This window comes from Petromyzon marinus, chromosome 35 (assembly GCF_048934315.1).
Source record: "Petromyzon marinus isolate PM22_M1 ecotype Great Lakes invasive population chromosome 35, UKy_Petmar_22M1.pri1.0, whole genome shotgun sequence".
In the NCBI taxonomy this organism is placed as follows: Eukaryota; Metazoa; Chordata; class Hyperoartia; order Petromyzontiformes; family Petromyzontidae; genus Petromyzon; species Petromyzon marinus.
The window spans coordinates 4,220,818-4,241,396 of record NC_133701.1 but is presented as its reverse complement, the minus strand read 5'-3'; the positions used below and the strand labels follow the sequence as shown (position 1 = coordinate 4,241,396).

Here is a 20,579-nt window from a genome sequence, read left to right as displayed (position 1 = left end):
AATAAAACTGGCTCCGTCGATTCGGCTGTGATGGGACAACGTATCTAATCGGGCAAAGTGGATCACACCGAGCCAATAAAAAGTGAACCTTGGCATTGCGCACCCAACAAGTTCACCGTGCGTGTGCGGCAGCGGACCGGCTCTGGGCCGCTGGCCCCATGCCCTGGCCTTCCTTCATCAACCTGCACTGAGCAGCGTGATGACAGTGCGGTCAAACAACCTCCTTGACCAAGAGACATGGGGAGGCCTTCATCCCGCAGTGAACTGACAAGGGGCGAAACCGTGGTCATTACCCTTATTTTTAAATGGAATCTGTATAAAGGTGATGACTGAGAACAAAATATTGTTTACAACATTCGTAAGTTCACACGTGCAGGGTGTAAATTGAAAACAGGAAGACGTGGCATGGTGTGAATAAATGGGTTCGTCTTTTTTTAGGCAAATGCGCTCACTCCGGCATAAATGCACTCGGCCGCAGTCCACGTTGAGATGGAACCATCAATTTTCATTACGTACAAAAAAAAATAATGGCGGTCTTTAATGCTTGCCGGAATGCCTAATGCCCTTCAAGTGAAAATGTCTCTCTCGAGCACAGGTGTGTGGCACGGACATGTGAGTGAGCCCCGCAAATTCTGGCAGCATGTACAGTACGTGGAACTTCTTTCGCACCGCGCGGGGAAAGGACAGCAAACTAAACACACACACACAAAAAGCAGTTCTAAAGAAATTAGTTTCCAACCTTCGATTTTAAAAGTGCATAGCTCCAGCGACTGCCTAATGTCGGAACGAAGAGCGTTCCGGACGGCCGCAGAAGCGCGCGTGAAAGCGCGCAATGCGGTGACAGCATTTGTTCCCGCTCGCGATCCTGGCATCTCTCTCCCTCACCCACATGATGCCATGTATCTCCACCATCTCAATATTACTCTGCCTCCCCCCCCCCCCCCGCCCAGTCTCGGCCACTAGCATCCCCCACACTGAGCCTCTCCCTGTAGGTCTGCCACTACTCTACGCATAACACATAATGGCTCTCTTTAATTGCACTTCTTTCTATTGCACAAACAAAGGAATCACTGTTCTCAATGCGTACCGCTAAGCATAATTACAGGTCCTTTCAACATCTTTTAAGGATCACACAGGCACCCTTCTTCCGCATTAATTACACCTTTGCCATAGGGCACAAAGGAGAGTTTGGCAGCCTCACCTTGTGTCACTTGCAAAGGTGCACGGGGGACCGTTGCGTGTTGCCATTATAGTAATGGGGCCGGGCCAGTTGTTCATCGCGCACGCGGAGAGGCGCGCTCCTCAGGGCAAAATTTCTCATTCTGGCAGGGATGTGGAGAAAACAAAGAATGGGAAGGAGGGCGCACTGGCTGGACTACCACATCGCCAAATACGAGGAGGTGGCAACCGCGAGCGTGCCAGTAGGCGAGGTGGACGTTCAGTTGACAAGGGAGAACGAGGCTATTGCTGCTGCTGCTGCTGCTGCCACATCTGCCAAGGGGCAACTCAGAGAGTCGCCAGCACCCGCCTTTGCATTCTTGCAAATTGAAACCGGGGAAGCTGCTTTCACGGAGAATACGCGATCATTTCCATTTGTATACGCCGAGACAAATAAAACCATCGCGTGCATAAGAAATGCAATGCTGTGATCTACTTTGTGTTGTTATGACGTGGACTGCATTAACACTGCTGTTTGCCAAATGCGTAAATGCTCCCCCATATGCGTTTGAAGATTGCGCTGCACTGAAGATTATTCAGGGATGCTGCCGTGGTTCAATGGTTAGCACGCTGCACTGGAAATCCGGAGGTTACCCATTTTGATTCGATCTCCTGGTGTGGTAGCTGAATAATGGGCCGCTTTCTTAACCCCTTCACCCTGCCTCTGTCTACCCAGTAGCATAACAGGGAACGTCGCAGTCGATCTTCAAGATGCTGTGTAGTGGAGAAAATATGGGTATATCAAACTCTTCCGAGATGTCTCGCCAGTGTGGATGAGTAGGCCTATTACCATCGTATATGTATGTTGGACTTATTTCGCACCGTACATAGCCAACCGTGCTAATCGGAGGCCCTTCTGGGATCAGTCACTCAATCAATTTATTGCAATTTTGCACCTTTAGCTTTTGCAGGTTTCACCTTGTGAACAACTGGTCGCAGGTAAGCCGTGACATTCTATTGTGTCGCTCGCTTTGTGAACGGGGTCATGTGGCCGCTTAACTGTACAAATACAGTGAGGGAAAAAAGTATTTGATCCCTGCTGATTTTGTACGTTTGCCCACTGACAAATAAATGATCAGTGTATAATTTTAATGGTAGGTTTATTTGAACAGTGAGAGACAGAATAACAACAAAAAATCCAGAAAAACGCATGTCAAAAATGTTATAAATTGATTTGCATTTTAATGAGGGAAATAAGTATTTGACCCCCTCTCAATCAGAAAGATTTCTGGCTCCCAGGTGTCTTTTATACAGGTAACGAGCTGAGATTAGGAGCACACTCTTAAAGGGAGTGCTCCTAATCTCAGCTTGTTACCTGTATAAAAGACACCTGTCCACAGAAGCAATCAATCAATCAGATTCGAAACTCTCCACCATGGCCAAGACCAAAGAGCTCTCCAAGGATGTCAGAGACAAGATTGTAGACCTACACAAGGCTGGAATGGGCTACAAGACCATTGCCAAGCAGCTTGGTGAGAAGGTGACAACAGTTGGTGCGATTATTCGCAAATGGAAGAAACACAAAATAACTGTCAATCTCCCTCGGCCTGGGGCTCCATGCAAGATCTCACCTCGTGGAGTTGCAATGATCATGAGAACGGTGAGGAATCAGCCCAGAACTGCACGGGAGGATCTTGTCAATGATCTCAAGGCAGCTGGGACCATAGTCACCAAGAAAACAATTGGTAACACACTATGCCGTGAAGGACTGAAATCCTGCAGCGCCCGCAAGGTCCCCCTGCTCAAGAAAGCACATATACATGCCCGTCTGAAGTTTGCCAATGAACATCTGAATGATTCAGAGGATAACTGGGTGAAAGTGTTGTGGTCAGATGAGACCAAAATGAAGCTCTTTGGCATCAACTCAACTCGCCGTGTTTGGAGGAGGAGGTATGCTGCCTATGACCCCAAGAACACCATCCCCACCGTCAAACATGGAAGTGGAAGCATTATGCTTTGGGGGTGTTTTTCTGCTAAGGGGACAGGACAACTTCACCGCATCAAAGGGACGATGGACGGGGCCATGTACTGTCAAATATTGGATGAGATCCTCCTTCCCTCAGCCAGGGCATTGAAAATGGGTCGTGGATGGGTATTCCAGCATGACAATGACCCAAAACACACGACCAAGGCAACAAAGGAGTGGCTCAAGAAGAAGCACATTAAGGTCCTGGAGTGGCCTAGCCAGTCTCCAGACCATAATCCCATAGAAAATCTGTGGAGGGAGCTGAAGGTTTGATTTGTCAAACGTCAGCCTCGAAACCTTAATGACTTGGAGAAGATCTGCAAAGATGAGTGGGACAAAATCCCTCCTGAGATGTGTGCAAACCTGGTGGCCAACTACAAGAAACGTCTGACCTCTGTGATTGCCAACAAGGGTTTTGTCAGCAAGTACTAAGTCATGTCCTGCAGAGAGGTCAAATACTTATTTCCCTCATTAAAATGCAAATCAATTTATAACATTTTTGACATGTGTTTTTCTGGATTTTGTTGTTGTTACTCTGTCTCTCACTGTTCAAATAAACCTACCATTAAAATTATAGACTGATCATTTCTTTGTCAGTGGGCAAACGTACAAAATCAGCAGTGGATCAAATACTTTTTTCCCTCACTGTACCTGTAAGCCCTCGTTATATGCAATGGGATTCAATACAGTTTGATAAGCACAAAGTAACAATTTAATCAAGTGAATGAGGACAACAACTATCCATTATGGACACATGTTATGAAAAAAAATACGGTCCACAGCTGGCGCATCATGATTTGGAACCTGAAAATCAACTATCAGGGCGAACCGCGCCGGAATTAATATACGAATAACGTATGTTTCTCCTCACATATTAAGGCGGGAACGCTAAGAACACGCGCACTGTTCGCTTTATTTAAGTTTCAAAGCCGTTCGTCTCCAGCACTTATTTTCCCTTCCACCACCCCCCCCCCTCCACTTTTGGTGTTTTATTAAGCGTGCGATGAATACAGCCGCTTGAGAGTTTGTACGTACGGTCTGTATTCACTCTCACATTTATTGTCTCGAATATGTCTCGATATTTAGTTTTTCCTACATGTCTCGATATTGTTTATTTTTTCAACGTTCATTCTTAAAGTCCGTCCCCCGTCCCCCATCCAGAAGATCGCTTTCATTTCTGTTGTTCAACTTTTCCCGTAATGTGCGTGGTGGTACAATGCGTCACTCTTATTTTGACTGGGAGACAAACGCGGCGTCCTTCGGTTCATTTCAATAATAAGAACAATAATTTCATTTTATATGGCATCATTCCTGCAATTGCATCGCACGACGCTGCAACATCAATTAGCCCATTACACAGATGATACAAACACAAAGCTCCACTAGTTAGCAAATCCAAAACTGAAAGATTAATACATGAATAACGATACAATAAATAAAAACATGAAAATGAGAGAATGTGTCACGCATTGGGCTGACATACACAGCTTAATGTCACCGACGCTGCAAAGCTACAGCTATGCCCGAACAACTTGTGTGGGTTTTGTCTCTGAGTAAGGTCATGAATAATAATAATAATAGTGATGCTTTATTTAACAAGGAAAAACCCCAACAGATGCACATCTCATTTGCAAGGGGTCTCCCTGGCAAGGTGACAGACACACTTTATTCCCAAGAAGCAAAATTCACAAAATCGGCTAAACACAGCTCGTTCATGTAGCCCATTAGAGGAGAATGATATTGTTCAATTGAAAGCGAAATATTGTTTTGAATGAATATTAACATTTACCACGCGTGGTTAGCTTTGATACACCCACACTTCACAGTGTGGATGTATTCAACAGTGACGCCCAGAACCACACTCACCACTGCTGTCACCCATCACAGGGGACTCAAACTCAGGTAACTGAGTTTGCAGTGCAGTGTAGCTAACCACCGCTTTCTCCCCTCCCCACCCCCACCCCTGCCTACGCTGTTGTAAAGCCACATTCATAACCCTACAGTTCATATAAGGCACATACGTCGGTTAAACACATCCATATGCTATACACACATAAACAAAGGCAAATATAACAGAGCGTCGGGGGCACGTGCGGCTATCGGGCACCTATTAAGGCAGGCACAGCGCACGAGTGGGTGGTATGGCCAGAACCTGCCGCTGCTGCCTTTGTCTCCCTAGTTTTTGATGTTTACACATCGCATCGGGTATTCGTTTAAGGATGAGTCAACCTGAACGAGGCTCAAGCACCCAATCTGATATCACTCGCCTCTGACATTGGCCGTGGCCAGAAGTCGAATTCAAATTCGGCGGATTTGCAGCGCGGTGCGGTGCTAATCGCTGTGCGGCCACCCCAAACACGCACACATACAACATAGATGGAGGTTTATCCAATGTAAAACCAATTATAGAGTGTACTAAAAAAAAACCAAGCATTTTAACTGGAACGAGACGCAAGCAAGCCCGAGCACTGCCATCCCTTCCCTCGACGAGACACATATTCTGATTGGCCCAGAGAGCTGGAATATGGTACAGAAGTGCGTTTTCGTGAAACAAGACGGGAAAACCATTCCCGATAAGCGAGCCCCTCACTCGTCCTAAATAAATCATCGCCGGTTGCCGACGAGAGACCAGAGTTTCCACCCATGCGGAAGGGTAACCGCAGTACACGTACATCTTTCATCCGTTGCCATGGACATAGACGCAACTTTTTGGTTGTTTCTAAATTAAGAAATTAAACGACGTGAAGGGGTCTCAGACAGAACGTTCCTGGAAATTAGTCGTGTCCTTTTGAGGTAATCAGCTTCTATGCAAGTCCGATTCGTCGGCCCTGATTAGCCCCCTCCAAATGCGAAAATAAAATAAAAAGCAACGCCTCATTTCAATGCGGTGATGGAACGTTTAATTGCTCCATCGGGGAGATGGAACAATTAAATCAGCTCGCGAGCAGGAGTTAGGTGGATTATAGCAACGCAATCGTGAAATATGGCAGTGGGTTTTTGTTCTTGTGTACGCCTACATCCAGCAGTGATTTGCCTGAGGCTGATAAGGACGACGAGTCGCCTGCGTGGCATGCACATTCATTGTGGCTAACACTGCCACGAGATAACGCCCTTCTTCGTTTAACCCTCTGCCGTCTCGCTTTGCTTGCTTGTTTGTTTGCTCAGGATGCTTCGCGTCGCTCTCTGAAGAGGCTCCAAGGACACGGGGCAGAAAGGTCCGGACGTCGGGGCCAGAGCGATACCGCTGCACGACCCCAACACGACAACCATCGCGGGAGAGGCCGTGCGACACAACCAGCGAAACACCGACACAGGCTCACACTCCCCTAACTTTCTACGTGTACAAACAGCCTCCCAACTTAAATGGCAGGCGCTGACAAAAAGCCATCGCAACTTCACGCAACGCGCAGAGACTTTTAGATGTTTTTGTTGTTGTTTAAATCCGTTTGCGAAATTTGCCGGTCGTGCACCGACCATCGCTGTCGGGGGGGGGGGGGGGCAGGGAAGCCCCGAGAAGGCAACGCCGCCCCCCCCCCGCCCCCACGGAGCGATCTGTGTTGCTGGCAACCCGTGCTCTGTGGGCCGCCAAGGCGCACGGAGGGCTACCACCTCTGAGTCTGTGGGAAAAAAAGTGTTTTTTTTTGTTGTTCAATCATGGAAGGAAGAATATCTCACGGTACCGGAAAAGAGGGGGGAGAGCTACACGTGAACGGATTGTCTTGGGTGGTGCATGATTACACCAACTGACAAAAAATATCTGGGACTTTTAATGTTAATGGGTGATTTTACAGATTTCCCAGGAGAGGTACCTCAAGTGAGAGAAGGGCCCAAAGGGAAAACCTTGACAGTTGGTTAAAGCTGCACGCAGCTGCACGGCAGGCCTCAAGCAGCCACCTGTCTCCCGCCCCCACCAACCCCCCACCCAGGGTTTTTTTTTTCCTGATGTCACTTTTCCACGACTATTAGAAAGCAGATCTGGGCCGTGCCGGGCTGTTGCAGGAAGGCCTCTTCACAGCTTCCTGTCCCAGCACCTCAGCGTCCACGTGGCTCTGTCGACTCGGCAGCTCCCTCATTTTCCTTTCCCTCTTAATGCAGGGGGACGCGGTTTGTTATTTTCATACGAGGTTTATCTTACACTTTTTTTAGAATCTACTGTCGTAATCTAAGTGGGTTTTTTTTATTCCGAAAAGTTATATGGGCGTAAAGTTGTTCCTAAGTGCAAGCTGTTATGAACCGCATATCTCACTTCGGTGTTGTCGCAGGTCGAGGGGCAGCTTTCAGAAAAAAGTACACAGCTCTCTTACGAAAGGAAGCCACAGGGTCCAGTTAAAATATGAAGCTATACATTATATATCTATTTTTTATTTACCAGGCCCACTGAGCTAGAGCTCTTTTTCAGAAGCGACCTGGCCATAAATGATAACCAAACGAAGTGGTCTATCACGTGGAAATGTATAGCAGCCAAATACTCGACAGCTAAGACTACGTCGGCCTGGTTAAACCTGCTCGTGAAAATCCGAGTCAAGCCAAATTGTCCAGTGCAAGAACCAGGCCATCTCATCGGTGATTAAAACGTAACCAGCCAGAACACGGAACTGGCGCACGTCAGCACGATCACCTGAGCGAGGTGCTCGATTCCTTGCATCGCGAGTCACGTTGCATGCATGTATTTATATTTATTTATGATTCATACGTCCGGTATGATTGATACTTCTCTTGTACGGGGAATCTAGCACTTGGATTTCAGACAATGAATGGGGTTGAGGGGCCTCTAACCAGGATGAATAAACTTGACATCAATGAGCATCATCACAGGCCATCCGACAGCCACAGGTCAGCCAAGTCCTCAGTGCAAAATGTCAGCAAGCTGTGAAACCACCCTCGACTGCAGAGAATGGACTCTGCACAGCTCTCCGATGCGTTGTTCAGGTCACACCACGTGTTGTTCGACGCGATGTCCGACGTTTCAACGCTGCCGTACACGAGGACCCCATTTGCGGCCGCCACGTGGTTTACAGGTGCCGCTACGACCGAGCGCAATCGCGGAAGCTTACGCACGGCTTTCTGCATCGCCCCCTTCTGCGGCGAAGTGATTGATGCTTTTGTCAGGCGCACCAAGGGCGGCTGGGTGGTGTGGGGGTCGAATGCCGGGGGCCCTCTGGGAGCTGCAGCCAGGAGGGCAGACGGATGAGATGATGTCGGGAGCAAGGGCAGGGCACGTCACGCCACTGCTAAATGCTCTGCATGCGCGACAGACGACTAATGCTCGGGCGATCATTCAGCGAGTGCAAGCTCGCCCCAATGTATAAATCTGCCAACGTGAAGCAGCTAACGTGCGCCGGTTGCAAGACTCCCCAAGTTTTCCAAAACTTACAATTCTGCACGTCGGTAGGCACTTTAGGGTTGTCAATAAGCGCCCGGGCGAGACTACATCATTCGCCGAGCTCGATTGGCTGTTTGAGCTACAATGGGTGTCACCTCACGCTGCGCCGAAACTTGCTGCGGCATTTTATTTCCAAAAATGCCACTCGCACCGAAGTCTTCTTGGACGCGCGCAATTATGTGGGGTTTACCTGGTGGGAGGGAGAAATAAATGAAGCATCTCCACTACATCCCGCTGACATTAAGTGAAATTAAAACTGAGACAAAACCCATAGAAGTCGCATCAGTAATGACTACCGGTTGCAAAGTGTGAGCAAATATTTCATCACGCAGTGTACAGGTGAATGGCAGAAATAATATGGCACAAAGTCAAGGCTTTGGAATTATTTCCAGCATATTGAAAATGTACCACCGAATACTCACCGCGGACTACAGCGACGAGAGGTGAAGCTGTCATTGCCATTTGGAATTAAATAGCTGCGAAAATTAATGCCTCGGAGGTCGCTGCAGTTTAACGAGCACAGGGTGACACAGCAACAAAGCCTGCGTCTCACTGCCGCGACACTTCTCTGTGTCCCTCGCTGCAAGTCGGTGAGGTCAAAGCGCCACTTTTGTTTTGATGTTTTTGTTGCCAACACAAATTCCACAAGTTTATTACACTTACGCAATCAGCCTGAACGTCATGGTACAGTCAGTCAGTGTTCTTTATTTAACTGGGAGCTATGAAACAAAGCCATTAAGAGACGTGAAACGTTGCCTCTGTCGGGGTGACCTGAAGTGATGCTTTACAGGACTTCTCCAGACAATTCCTTCAAAAATGTATATCTACCCATGTCATGATAGGGGGCGCTCACTTCTGCATACTCTAATATGATACTGACACATGGAGGGTTAACCCGACGTAATTTTGTTTAAAATTATCCGTGCTGGCATTTAGCCAAGTCTAGGAGGAAATCTAATTAAATGTGATTTTGTTTTTTGCACAGTCAGCAGCTTGTATTGTTCAGAGTGAGAATATCACACGTTGGGTAGGATGTTGTCACTTTGTAGGTCCCAGCAGAGAACTGCAATTGCTTGCAGGCAAAAATGAATGTAAAGATTTAATGAAGCCTTCGTGACTAAATAATAACGATATTAATAATATATATTTACGGACCAAGCCATCAGTTTTAAAATATGCACTCTGAAGGCAACCGCACCAAGATGAAGCAGAGTGTACAGGTCAGATTTCGCTCTATGGATTTTGCCTGTGGAAGTCTTAAGGGACACTTGGCCATCACCAGCATCGCCTGTACTCCGCGGACCACTCCTCTCCACTTTCAGTTCCCTCTAGCACCCTCCACCATGCCACGGGTGCGTGAAAACTGTCATCGTTGACTTTGAGTGGAACCATTCATTCTATTCCACGTAACATGGGAGCACGGCAAGTTCCTGCATCACTTGGGGGGGGGGGGGGAGGGTGGGGGGGGCACATTTCAACAGGCGTCGATATGTTGTCGCACGCGGCACTGAATTCGTTGAAACTGCACATCTCAATGATGTGCAGTTTTTCAGACATGTGACCAGCTCAAATGGTGACCGATGGCAAGGGATGGCGATGCAGGGACCACGTTTTATTACCATCATTAGGTGCAATTGTGAACAGCAATATCAGATTGCGATTTATGTTTTATTTTTATTATTTTATTTCCATTCTACGTGACTTTACCGAAAGAACCATTAAAAAAAGCCATATCAGACATTGGTACATCTAATAGGCATAATCATTGGTTCACTGCAGCGCGTGGTGAAGTTACGAGATGCCCATGTGTGAGCTCGGCATTTGAAAGCCTGAAGACCAGAGTCGGTGCTTTCGCTGACAATGTGTTCAGGGAAGCAGTTCAATATCCGGACAGCAGAGTGAAGGGAGCTTTCTGTACAGGGAGCAATGTTCTGGTAGCTATTGGGGTGGGGAGGGGGGGGGAAAGAATTCTTCCTTCGAAGGTGACAAGATAAAGAGGAAGTGTACAATTTAACCGGACGTCAAACAATCGTACCGGAGGGAAGCTATCTCAGCTGAAAGACGCGGCGATGGACAGACGAGAAGCGGAGGGAACCGACTACGGAGCGACCACCGACCAAGGGGCTATCGGTGAAGGAAACGGCCATGGCTTCAACAGCCCAAAAGTGGCAACGGAGTCATGGGGGGAGAATACACCTCGCAGAGTGCCTTCCACGTGACCTCTCTCTCTCGCGACAACTCCCCTTTGTCCGACAAGCGAGTGTTTTCTTCTTGCATTGTTAGTCCCGTGCAAGTGAGCTCCGTCGTACAATTTTGTAGGAGCGCGGAAAGAATGATGGAGTTTAATATGAATTCCGGTTTTGCAGGCGCTTATGTGGCATAAACCAGCGTGAGCGGCGAGGACGGCCAGTAGATTAAATACCACCCAGCCAAGTCGTCCTTTTGCCGGAAATGTTTCCAACAAATCTCGTGCGCTCAAAGCACCAACAGTGACAAACGGCACTTACCGACAACAAATTTAATCCCGCAGTTTGCCGAGCCTTTCCGTTTCTCTCACTCTACCACCTCGCACTCTCCCCCACCGCAAGTGCGGTAACGCGTAAATCTTCAAATGGCTGCGCGCGCGCGCGAACTCAACGCGCGCGCGCACGCGTGCGGGCGCATTAGCGGCGATGCGCCCGCGCGCTCAAAACAAATTTGTAGCGTTCGCTTATGCGGCTTTACAATTTGGACAGCCGCGAATTCAATACATCAATATTTGAACGGGGTACATGAAACATGCACGCGGTAGACTTCGGCGGTGTCACACCCTGCCAGTCTGGCTGTCGTTTTCGTCGGCACGCAGACTCATACATTGGTTCAAATCAGCGAAATTCAAATTAGCAGTCTGTCGGTAGGATACACGGGTACATTATTTATACGAGACGTAGTGCATTTTTTACACGGGTGAAGACCTACATGTCTTGGCGTAAGATGCGCAGCCCTAAGCTCCCCTTGTTGAGGGCAGCCTATTTTCCACCTCGACAGTCCGGTGTTTGTGACATTGGTGGGCAGGGATGATGTCAGCATCGGAGAAGGGGGTGCGTTTGCTAGCCGGTATCCCCCCCCCCCCCAACCCAATCACACGCACGATCATAGGAACACACAGATGGCTGCTGATGATAGTAATTTCCTGAGTGTGCCTGTCATTCATCCAGCGAGGTGTGGGGAAGGGGGGTGGGGGTTGTGAGAAAAAGGACTGAAACAGCTCATTTATCTAGCCGTAATCACTCGGGGTTTTGAGGCCACAGTTATACACCGGAGCCCATGTGACAATTGCACAACGCTTGGTAATCTATGCAACGCATTATGTATTTGAGTGCCACCTACCCACTTACTCGCAAAACTCATTCACGTTAATGGGAGTCGTGCAGTCTAAAAATAAAAACGGGGTATGGCGAGCGTAAAATAATTAAATAACATTGTTCCTTTAATGTATAAGACCACAATGGACGTAAAAAAAGGCGTATGGGCGTCACGTGACCGGCGCAGTTATGACTGTCGCCAATGTGACCGATGTTGCCTTGCAGTGGTGGAGGGGGGGTTTCTTCCAAAAAGTGTTCCTCTCTCTCCCACCCGGAGACAAAAAAAAACTGTCACACTACGAACAATATATATGTTGAATTCACAAAGCGCTGTAGAAATACAACTTCGCCTCGAGACGACCGCGCACACAAACACACAAAACACATTGGGACGCGGGACCACGTGGGGACAGCAGTTGTTGTGTTCAACCAGAGGAGAACTCGAGACACACCAGAATAGCTGCATTTGCACAAGTGACCTCGATGTGTACAATACTTGCGGAGTTTTTTTTTTAAAGAGACAAGACGGTGACTTGTTTCAGCACAGATATATATCAAGCCTCAACAAGCAGCAAAGTACCAATTCGATTTAAAATGTAAGGCATAAATCTTGTAGAATAAATGCAAAAAAAAACCATTCCGGACCTGTTGCTGCTGTTTTATTGCTCATGCATCAACAGCAACAAACCGTGTCAAACTGGGTAAGACCTTTCAAACAAGGAACCTTTAAATATTCACGTCAATTCATTGATCCTAACCGGAGTTCTCGTAACGTCCGTCGCAAAAACCACACAGCTGTGCGCTCTCCTTTAATGCCCGCGTGCGCGCGCACTGTTTTGAGGCGACTGGGGTCACCCCAGCGGACTTGAGGCGAGAGGGTGGCATATGGGCTGACAGGCGGAGACACAAAAGCAAGGGAACGTGCCAAACAGAGCGACACTGTGAGATTGGGGTCACACACGGTGCCCCTCACGGCCCACCCACTGCAGTGACAAAAACATGCGCGGAACGGGATGGGAGAGAGGAGGATGCAAAGCCAGCATGCTGAGCCGTGGAGAACGGGGATGAGGCGGGGGGTGGGGGAGCGGGCTGGGCATGTGAGGGGGGCACCCACAGCCTGGTGGGACTGACCCCACCGTGGAGTGCAGAGAGGCATCAGACAGGAAGTGCGTTGGGTGTTTGCTGCGCGTAGTCAAAACCGATTCCGTTTTTGTCCCCCCCCCGCCCTCAACCTTGTGACGCTGCTGGTAGGGCTGCCACCTTTGAAATACAAATAACCGAGACACAATGTATGTGAATTGCAAAAAATAATTTCTCACGATTCTGGAGAAAAAGCGGACAACCGCGCGCGAAATTTACAACAAAAAAATGTAACTTTTGAAATGTTTCATGCTCAGGGCAGATTTTCAGATTTCCCTGGACGGAGCGCTCTCAAAGGAAGACGATCCTGTGACAAAAAAAAAACCAAGACACGTGGTAATGCTCGCTGCCGGTACAAGTCGAGCGAGCAGGCGTGGACGCAGACGCGTGCGCAGATGCGCTCGCGCGCGCGAGTGGACGCGTTCGATCCATCTGGCGCGGAGCGAGCGCGGAGCGAGCGCGTCGGATAAGGCGATGCTCATTACGCGCAAGAGAAGGCACGGTCCGGCAAAACGCAGGGTGACGCACAGCCACGCAGGCCGATGATGGTCTCTCGCTGGCGCCTGCGATTCGAGACAAAGGGGCCCCTTCGTTTAAGCATGGTGCGTTATTTATGAGACACTGTTAAAATTGTAAGAGGTCATCACATTACGACACAACAAGTGGTGCTTGTGTGGCTGTTTGGAATGTCACCGCATCTTTCTCAGGCTCTTCCTTTAAGTGTCACAATCCATTGGAGCAGCAGCGGTAGCAGTGATATATACACCACCGTAAAGCATTATTTTTCACTAAACTGTATTTACTGGAGGAATGACGATGCTGTGATTCATTGATTAATATTCATTCTTATGCTCGTAATACGTGCATTAAATAGTGTGTGTAAGAATCAATGTTTTTCAATTTGTGTATGATGTACTTAATGGGGTCATATCACCCCTGCCGCCACGAGGCTCCGAGTGGCTATTGCATTCACCGTAATGTTCATAAAAATGAAATCAAATGGCAACCGTGAATCATGACAATTATTTCAATTACCGAGGGATGTGAATCCTCACCCCTCCACGACTTCCAATGTGGCTGTATGTTCTGCCTGGAGCAAACCTGTCCACTGCATAATATAACAAAATAAATGAACAGCCAATCAATATGCCCGCTTCACATATCTGTTCCAACGTATAAAAAAAAATCGGTATTTATTACACATCCTATCAGCGACACGGCCTCCTGGTACATAATTTCAGTAGCATTGGTTGAACACAAGCAAACTCTGGACCAGGTTTCGACATTCAGTGCCTCATCAGAAAGTCAAGCTTGCTTGAACCCATGCTAGTACATAAAAAACCGTATTACTTTATAACAATTTTTGTGTTTAGCTTGTTGTCCTTCCCCCGCACCCCCGATCAGCACGGTTGGCTATTGTCGGTGTGAAATAAGTTCAACATTCGCTTTCATGGCACGATAACTTAAATTCGCGAGTGTTATTGTTACGATCGAAAAGAACCTACATCCGTTTGTCAATCCACCGCCGGATGATGGCCTTCCAATGCCGCGTCGGTCATGGGGGTTGTTGTTGTTTCACCATACGTCACCACACTGGTCAATCTGGGTTTGCGAAGTAAAAGAGCCCAGGTAGGGTTCAGATATTGCTCACCACTGAGGTGGGAATGGATCTGACGCCGCCCCAGGTTTGCAGCGCTAACCACTGTGCGACCACAGCGTCGCCGGTACTATTGCTGTACTGCATTTTGATGTCAGCAGTGTGCAGTACTAGTCTCAAGCTATTAATAACACAGACGGGATTGTGCTCGTCATTTCAAATTCCCGCGCAGACGTGTCGAGAGGGGTCGCTTGATTTGTACCACTGCTGTGTTATTTTCGTTCAGTCGTGGTGCCTCAGAGCGAATATCTGAGATTCAAGCAACAACTCACTCCTTACAACAAAAAAAAACCTACGCACCAAGGCAAGCTGTCGTTCAAATGTCATCTCAGCACATCCCCACCAATTCCACCCCCTACAGCGAAAGATGAAAAGGCAAAGGTGCAGCCCTGCAATTGCTTTTTGTTCACGCCACTGCTGGTTGGAAGGACCTCAAATACAGAAAGCTCTATCGAGAGCAACCTCTGGAGGGTATTTCTGGCTACTCTTCCACACTTGCCAGACATCTTAGAAGATGTGGGAGTGCCCACATCACGAAATTATCTCCCTGCTCAAATGAGCAATCAAGTTGGTTCCCCATCTCCTTTTCATGGTCCCGAGCCACTGGTGGAAATTCCACATTCTAATAGCAGGGGTGAGTCTATCCACGGAAGAACGATGGGCTGAATCAACCCACCCCGCCCCCCTCCCAACCACGATTTGAATTTGCAACACAACCTGACTGCGAGCTGTTCAAACCCCACACTGAGCCACCTGGCCCGGTGCTAACTGTGGCATGCCCAATTACACTGCTGGGTGGACAAAGGCGACGGGAGGGGGAGGAGGTGTTGGTGGATTTAAGAAACCGGGTAGAGTAACAAGCCCTATTTGGCATCCGCGGATCGCACGCTGAGCCGGCAGATGCCGGTTTGACGTCAGTGCGCCGTCCCTCCACCACAACCACCGGCGACGGACGAGAGGGCCGGGTCAGGTTCACGCGCGCACGTGCGCGCGGCTATTCCGCGGAGCGCCGAACGTCCCCGGGTGACCCATCAAGCAGGCTGCTCGTCCTGGGTGTGGATGGCGGCTTCTCGTGGCACGGCGCTGCTAGCAACAACAACAACAATAACGAAATACCTCCGCACACTGATGTGAAGGCAGCTATCGGTGAACTTTTTTTTTACATTTTCCCCCGTGACTCAATTTTTTGCATTCACGTATCATGCACAGACCCTTGTGTCAATCTACTGCTGGGTGCGGGTCGTGTTGAGTTGCTACATCACCGTTTGAGACGAGGCTCAAAAGAAAGCTGACTCTGGTGTGGACCAATCAGTTTCAAAGACAATGCATATATTATCAGATTACGTTTTTTTGTTTCCATTCTGACCACAAGAAGTATGGTTAATGCAGACATGATTCCTTGTAAAAGGTTTAAATTTGGTGTTTTAACATCCTAACACCTGTTTTGTAGGCAGAAAAATGGGAAACCCCTATTCTTTGTTTGATGTAACTTCACCACGCTGGTGGGGCTATTGAAGTACAATAGAATGTTGGGTTTTGCTGCATCGTCCACCATGAATATAACCTTCGCATTTGAGGATGGTTAAGTTTGTTTCCGTTACCTTCTCAATTTAATCCATTGTTTACTTTTTAATGTTTATTTATAGCACACGTGTTAATTCCCACGTTGTGTTCGTTCATTTTACCGATCTCATACATTTTGACTGTTCAGTTAACACCCCCATACCAAGGCTTCAACTCAAAACACCCAACTGTGATTATGCCACTCAGTGCCTCGGTAGCGAGATGTTAACTACCTTGACTGGTGTACAGGTGGATGGTGGGTTGGATGCCGACCATGACGTCGGTATTTTTGGAGTTTGCATGTTCTCCCCGTGGTCTCGTGTCCTTCCCACGCACCTCCGATTAGCATGGTTGGCTGCGTACGGTGCGAAAAAAGTTCAACCTCACATACACAGTGGCAGCACCACGTGGCTGATCATGCCCTACCAGATATTTAATCCTTCCTGTCCAGTCATATTCTATAAATGGCCACTATGCAATTTCTGAATCACCGAATGCTTTGGATCTTTATGACAAAGGGCCAGTTTGGTCCTACATTTATGGTAATGATCTTGATTTTATCGTGACTTAAAGCTTTCGTGACTGCAGGAATTCATATTATTTGGGTCTTTCGGTAAAGTCACGTAAATAGGTTCAAAGAAAATAAATAACACCATTGCAATCATTGAAGATTTGGTTCAAAAAGGACTGAATGCTGATGTACCGGCCCTTGTGAGACACTGCCGCACCAACACTTACTTCACCTGGAATGGAACATTCTACAAACAAATTGAAAGTACCCCAATGGGTACTCCCTTATCTCCAGTTGAAGCCAATGTTTTCATGGAAAATTTTGAGACAGATGCAATCCAGGCATCCACTCTACGTCCGTCCTTGTGGAAGAGGTACGTAGATGACACGTTCGTCATCTGGCCACATGGCCGACCAGCTCTGAACCAATTCCTCAACCACATCAATTCAAACACCCAGCCATCAAATTCAATGGAGGTGGAAAAGGATGGCAAGTTACCATTCTTGGATGTTTTAATCGAAAAGAGACCAGATGGCTCATTGGGACACTTTGTCTACAGGAAAGCCACCCATACGGATGCCTACCAAAAACCTGACTCCCACCACCATCCATCCCAGAAGAATGCCCTCATCAAAACTCTACACCATAGAGCTCGATGTATTTCCGACCATCATCACCTAGCCAGTGAACTGGAACACGTACACCAAGCTCTCAAGATGAATGGATATTCAGACTACCATTCCGGAAAGCTATTACCCCAACGGTTGGGAAAGAACCATCTGAGGACCCAATCAAAACCATCACCTTGCCATACATAGCAGGAGCCACCAAAAATATTTCCAAAATCATGATCAAACACAAGATCCAGTTTCGATTTAACACAGTACGTAAAATTCGTGATCTGATCCCATCTGTGAAGGATATGATCCCTGACATGCAATACCCTGGCGTCTACAAATTAAGCTGTGTCTACGGAAGTAGTTACATTGGGGAAACTAAGCGACATGTCTCGGACCGTGTTCGTGAACATAAGGTAGATCTGAAACACGGTAGGACCAATACCATAGGCGTGGCTGATCATTGTTATAATGCGGTGGGCTCACACGAAATATATTTCTCCAAGACGAAGGTACTTTGCAAACCCACTGGCTATCAACAAAGATTCGCTCATGAAGCCATCCATATATAAAGACACAGACACAATTTCAACCGAGAAGATGGGTACAAACTGAGAAATCATTGGAAGGACGTTATGAACCAGTTTAAATCATAACTGGCTGTGATGTTTCCATCCTGCCTTCCGATGTTAGTTTTTATTTTCGGCTCTCTGACTTTACATTAACAGGTTAAACAATTTCTCACATACTCTTTGGTTCTTTAGGTAAAGTCACGTAGGTAGAAATACAATAATATAAAATAAAACAAATCACGACGTTTCGATCGCAACACAAGCAATCTTCATCAGGTGGGAACACCACAGCAATAAAAAAAATGCTGAAGTGGGCGAGAGAGCTGCCGTGGCAAGAGGTTATATAGGTAAGACAGGGGGGAGGAGCAGCCTCGCCCGCTGACGTGGCAGGGGCTCTGCGATCTTACATTGACATCTAATCTCTCACACTGACATAGCTGCTGCATTGGCAGTAGTGCGGCATTGTCATTGTTGCTGCGTTGGCAGGGGTGCACTGCCCATGACCCTGGTTGCCGCCGATACACTTGGGTTACGCCCATCCCCAAACCTTTATAAACATTTTGCCTTCAGAGGCTAACTCCTTTGCCTGATGACGACCGCTTGTGTTGCGATCGAAACGTAGTTTTTTGTTATTTTCTTTGAATCTGACTACGTGACTGTACTTAAAGACCCAAATAATAATAATCTTGGTTTCATCAATAATTAGTGTTACCTGTTTTGCATTGCAACTTGCATCGCAGCAGTCAGTGATCACTTCCTATGTTGAATTTGTCCAGGACAGAGATGTCTCTGACAATGGAGAGTTTGTCCATTAGAATCACATCGACCTCATTCCTAAATTCACCCTGTGGGCTCATCCACATCCGTCCATTATAACAATTTTAACGGCAAAAATAACAATTATTCCCCCTGCCAATAAAAAAAAAACTAATGCTGCAGGGAGAATTAATGATCCGATTGACCATAGGATTACATGGACGGCACGAGATGTCCCCCCTCGGTGCAATTTGCACGAGAATCACCGAAACCCAAGTGAGTGTGCGTCGCTGATCAGACAGGTGCTCTCCCAGTGATTACATGAATGACAACGGTTAAATGAAATGCCACATATCAGAGACACTGATTTTGCGATGAAAATTGATCACGGCCTTTTGTTAAAAATTGCGAGTATTGCAAAAATTGGAGGATTATTTATTAAGTTGCATAAATTAGGTCGACAACATACATTATATTTTCTCAAGCTGTCTAATGACGTGTCTGGAAAGCGATGTTAAAGTACTTAATTGCATTCGTTTCAATATGGAACATTGCCCCTTTCATAATTTCCCGAGTTGTAAATTGATATTGATTAATTTGTATATTTACTCAATAGAAACCAATAACAAGGCGGGTGATGCCACATTCAATCTTCGCGCAAACGACACTCGGACATTACTGTGAACACCACTCATTAGCGGGGTTTGTTTTGCTATTCCAACATTGGTGTGAATTTTCTACCTTCCTCAATTCTAATCCCATTGTGCCATCGGCACTGCAATGAGATGGGAAGAAATCATTCAAACCCTCGCAGTGCAGCCCTGCACACAACTATTTATTATCACATACTAATCAAACTAAACTGTTTAATCTCAGAGCTGCAACGAAACCAACTTAACCCTTTCCCGTTCCCGAGACGTCTGCAAGTTGCAGGGTGGGTGTCCCATTCACCGCTGAACCTCGGGACATACCAGCGGTTCAGCGTTAAAAAAAAAATTACAGAGGCATAGCGCCGTCATTTATAAAATACAATTGTACCCACAGCAGAAAACTTTAGCGACACGACCGCGCTCTCTGATAGCTGCCGCCAAACTGTGCCACACGCCCTCCCGCATGGCCTTGCGGCAGCCATGATACCACTAAAGTCATCGGAATGGAATTGGAAGGAAAGCTGATCAAGTACACGTACGTCATCGGAATAAGAAAGGGTTAATTGAAAAACCGAATATAACCTGTTTTTTTTATTATTCGGTCATTGGTGCCCAGGCTGAGACCATCAACTGATCTCTCAGCCACCTGGGCCACGTCCATCAGATGGCTGTTCGTTGCTCCTAATAAAGGCAAACTGGAGTCGGGAAGCATTCATGGCACTGAGAAAATCCACCTTGAAAACAACTCCGCCATGAAGAAAGTCACGGGCCTTTGCAAACGAGAGCCAATCAAGTATCGTAAGTAAACTTAAAAAAATATCACATAATGCAAGCTCTTAATTTACGCTTGGCATAAAGTAGTGAAACATCCAATTCTTCGAGAGTCAGATGGCCCCCAAACCGTCCTGGTTTTTCCCCAGGATCGTCCTCATTCGGAAGTAGCTGGTTGCTGGATAATCCACAAGTCTTCCCGGGATGCTACAAGCCTCGGTTTTGTGTCCACTGGGTAATAACACACCAACCAAACATGCGTAAAAATAGAACGTGTGACAGTGGCACCTAACGAGCGTGAAGTAAACCTTGTATAGAAATTACAATCGCTTCCCCCCCCCCGCGCCCTGGCTGTAGAGCTGCGTGGATCCTGATGTGCTGAGACAAGAAAGGAGCTATGCCAGATCGTTCCTGTAAAAGGCCCGGCATGA

The 20,579-nt window shown here is 47.3% G+C and overlaps 1 protein-coding gene across 10 annotated transcripts in view; it reads right to left on the bottom strand.

Moving 5' to 3' along the window:
* The window catches only part of LOC116948983 (receptor-type tyrosine-protein phosphatase delta-like), a 614,820-nt gene that overhangs the window by 438,935 nt on the left and 155,306 nt on the right, over positions 1–20,579 (bottom strand). Inside the window, exon 1 of one of the 10 annotated variants that reach the window (XM_076071858.1) lies at positions 1,202–1,301. The exons of the other annotated variants lie outside the window; for them this stretch is intronic. The gene's annotated coding sequence lies outside the window, so the exon portion shown is untranslated. Of the gene's footprint in view, positions 1–1,201; positions 1,302–20,579 lie in introns of those variants that run through there. 10 annotated transcript variants of the gene reach the window in all.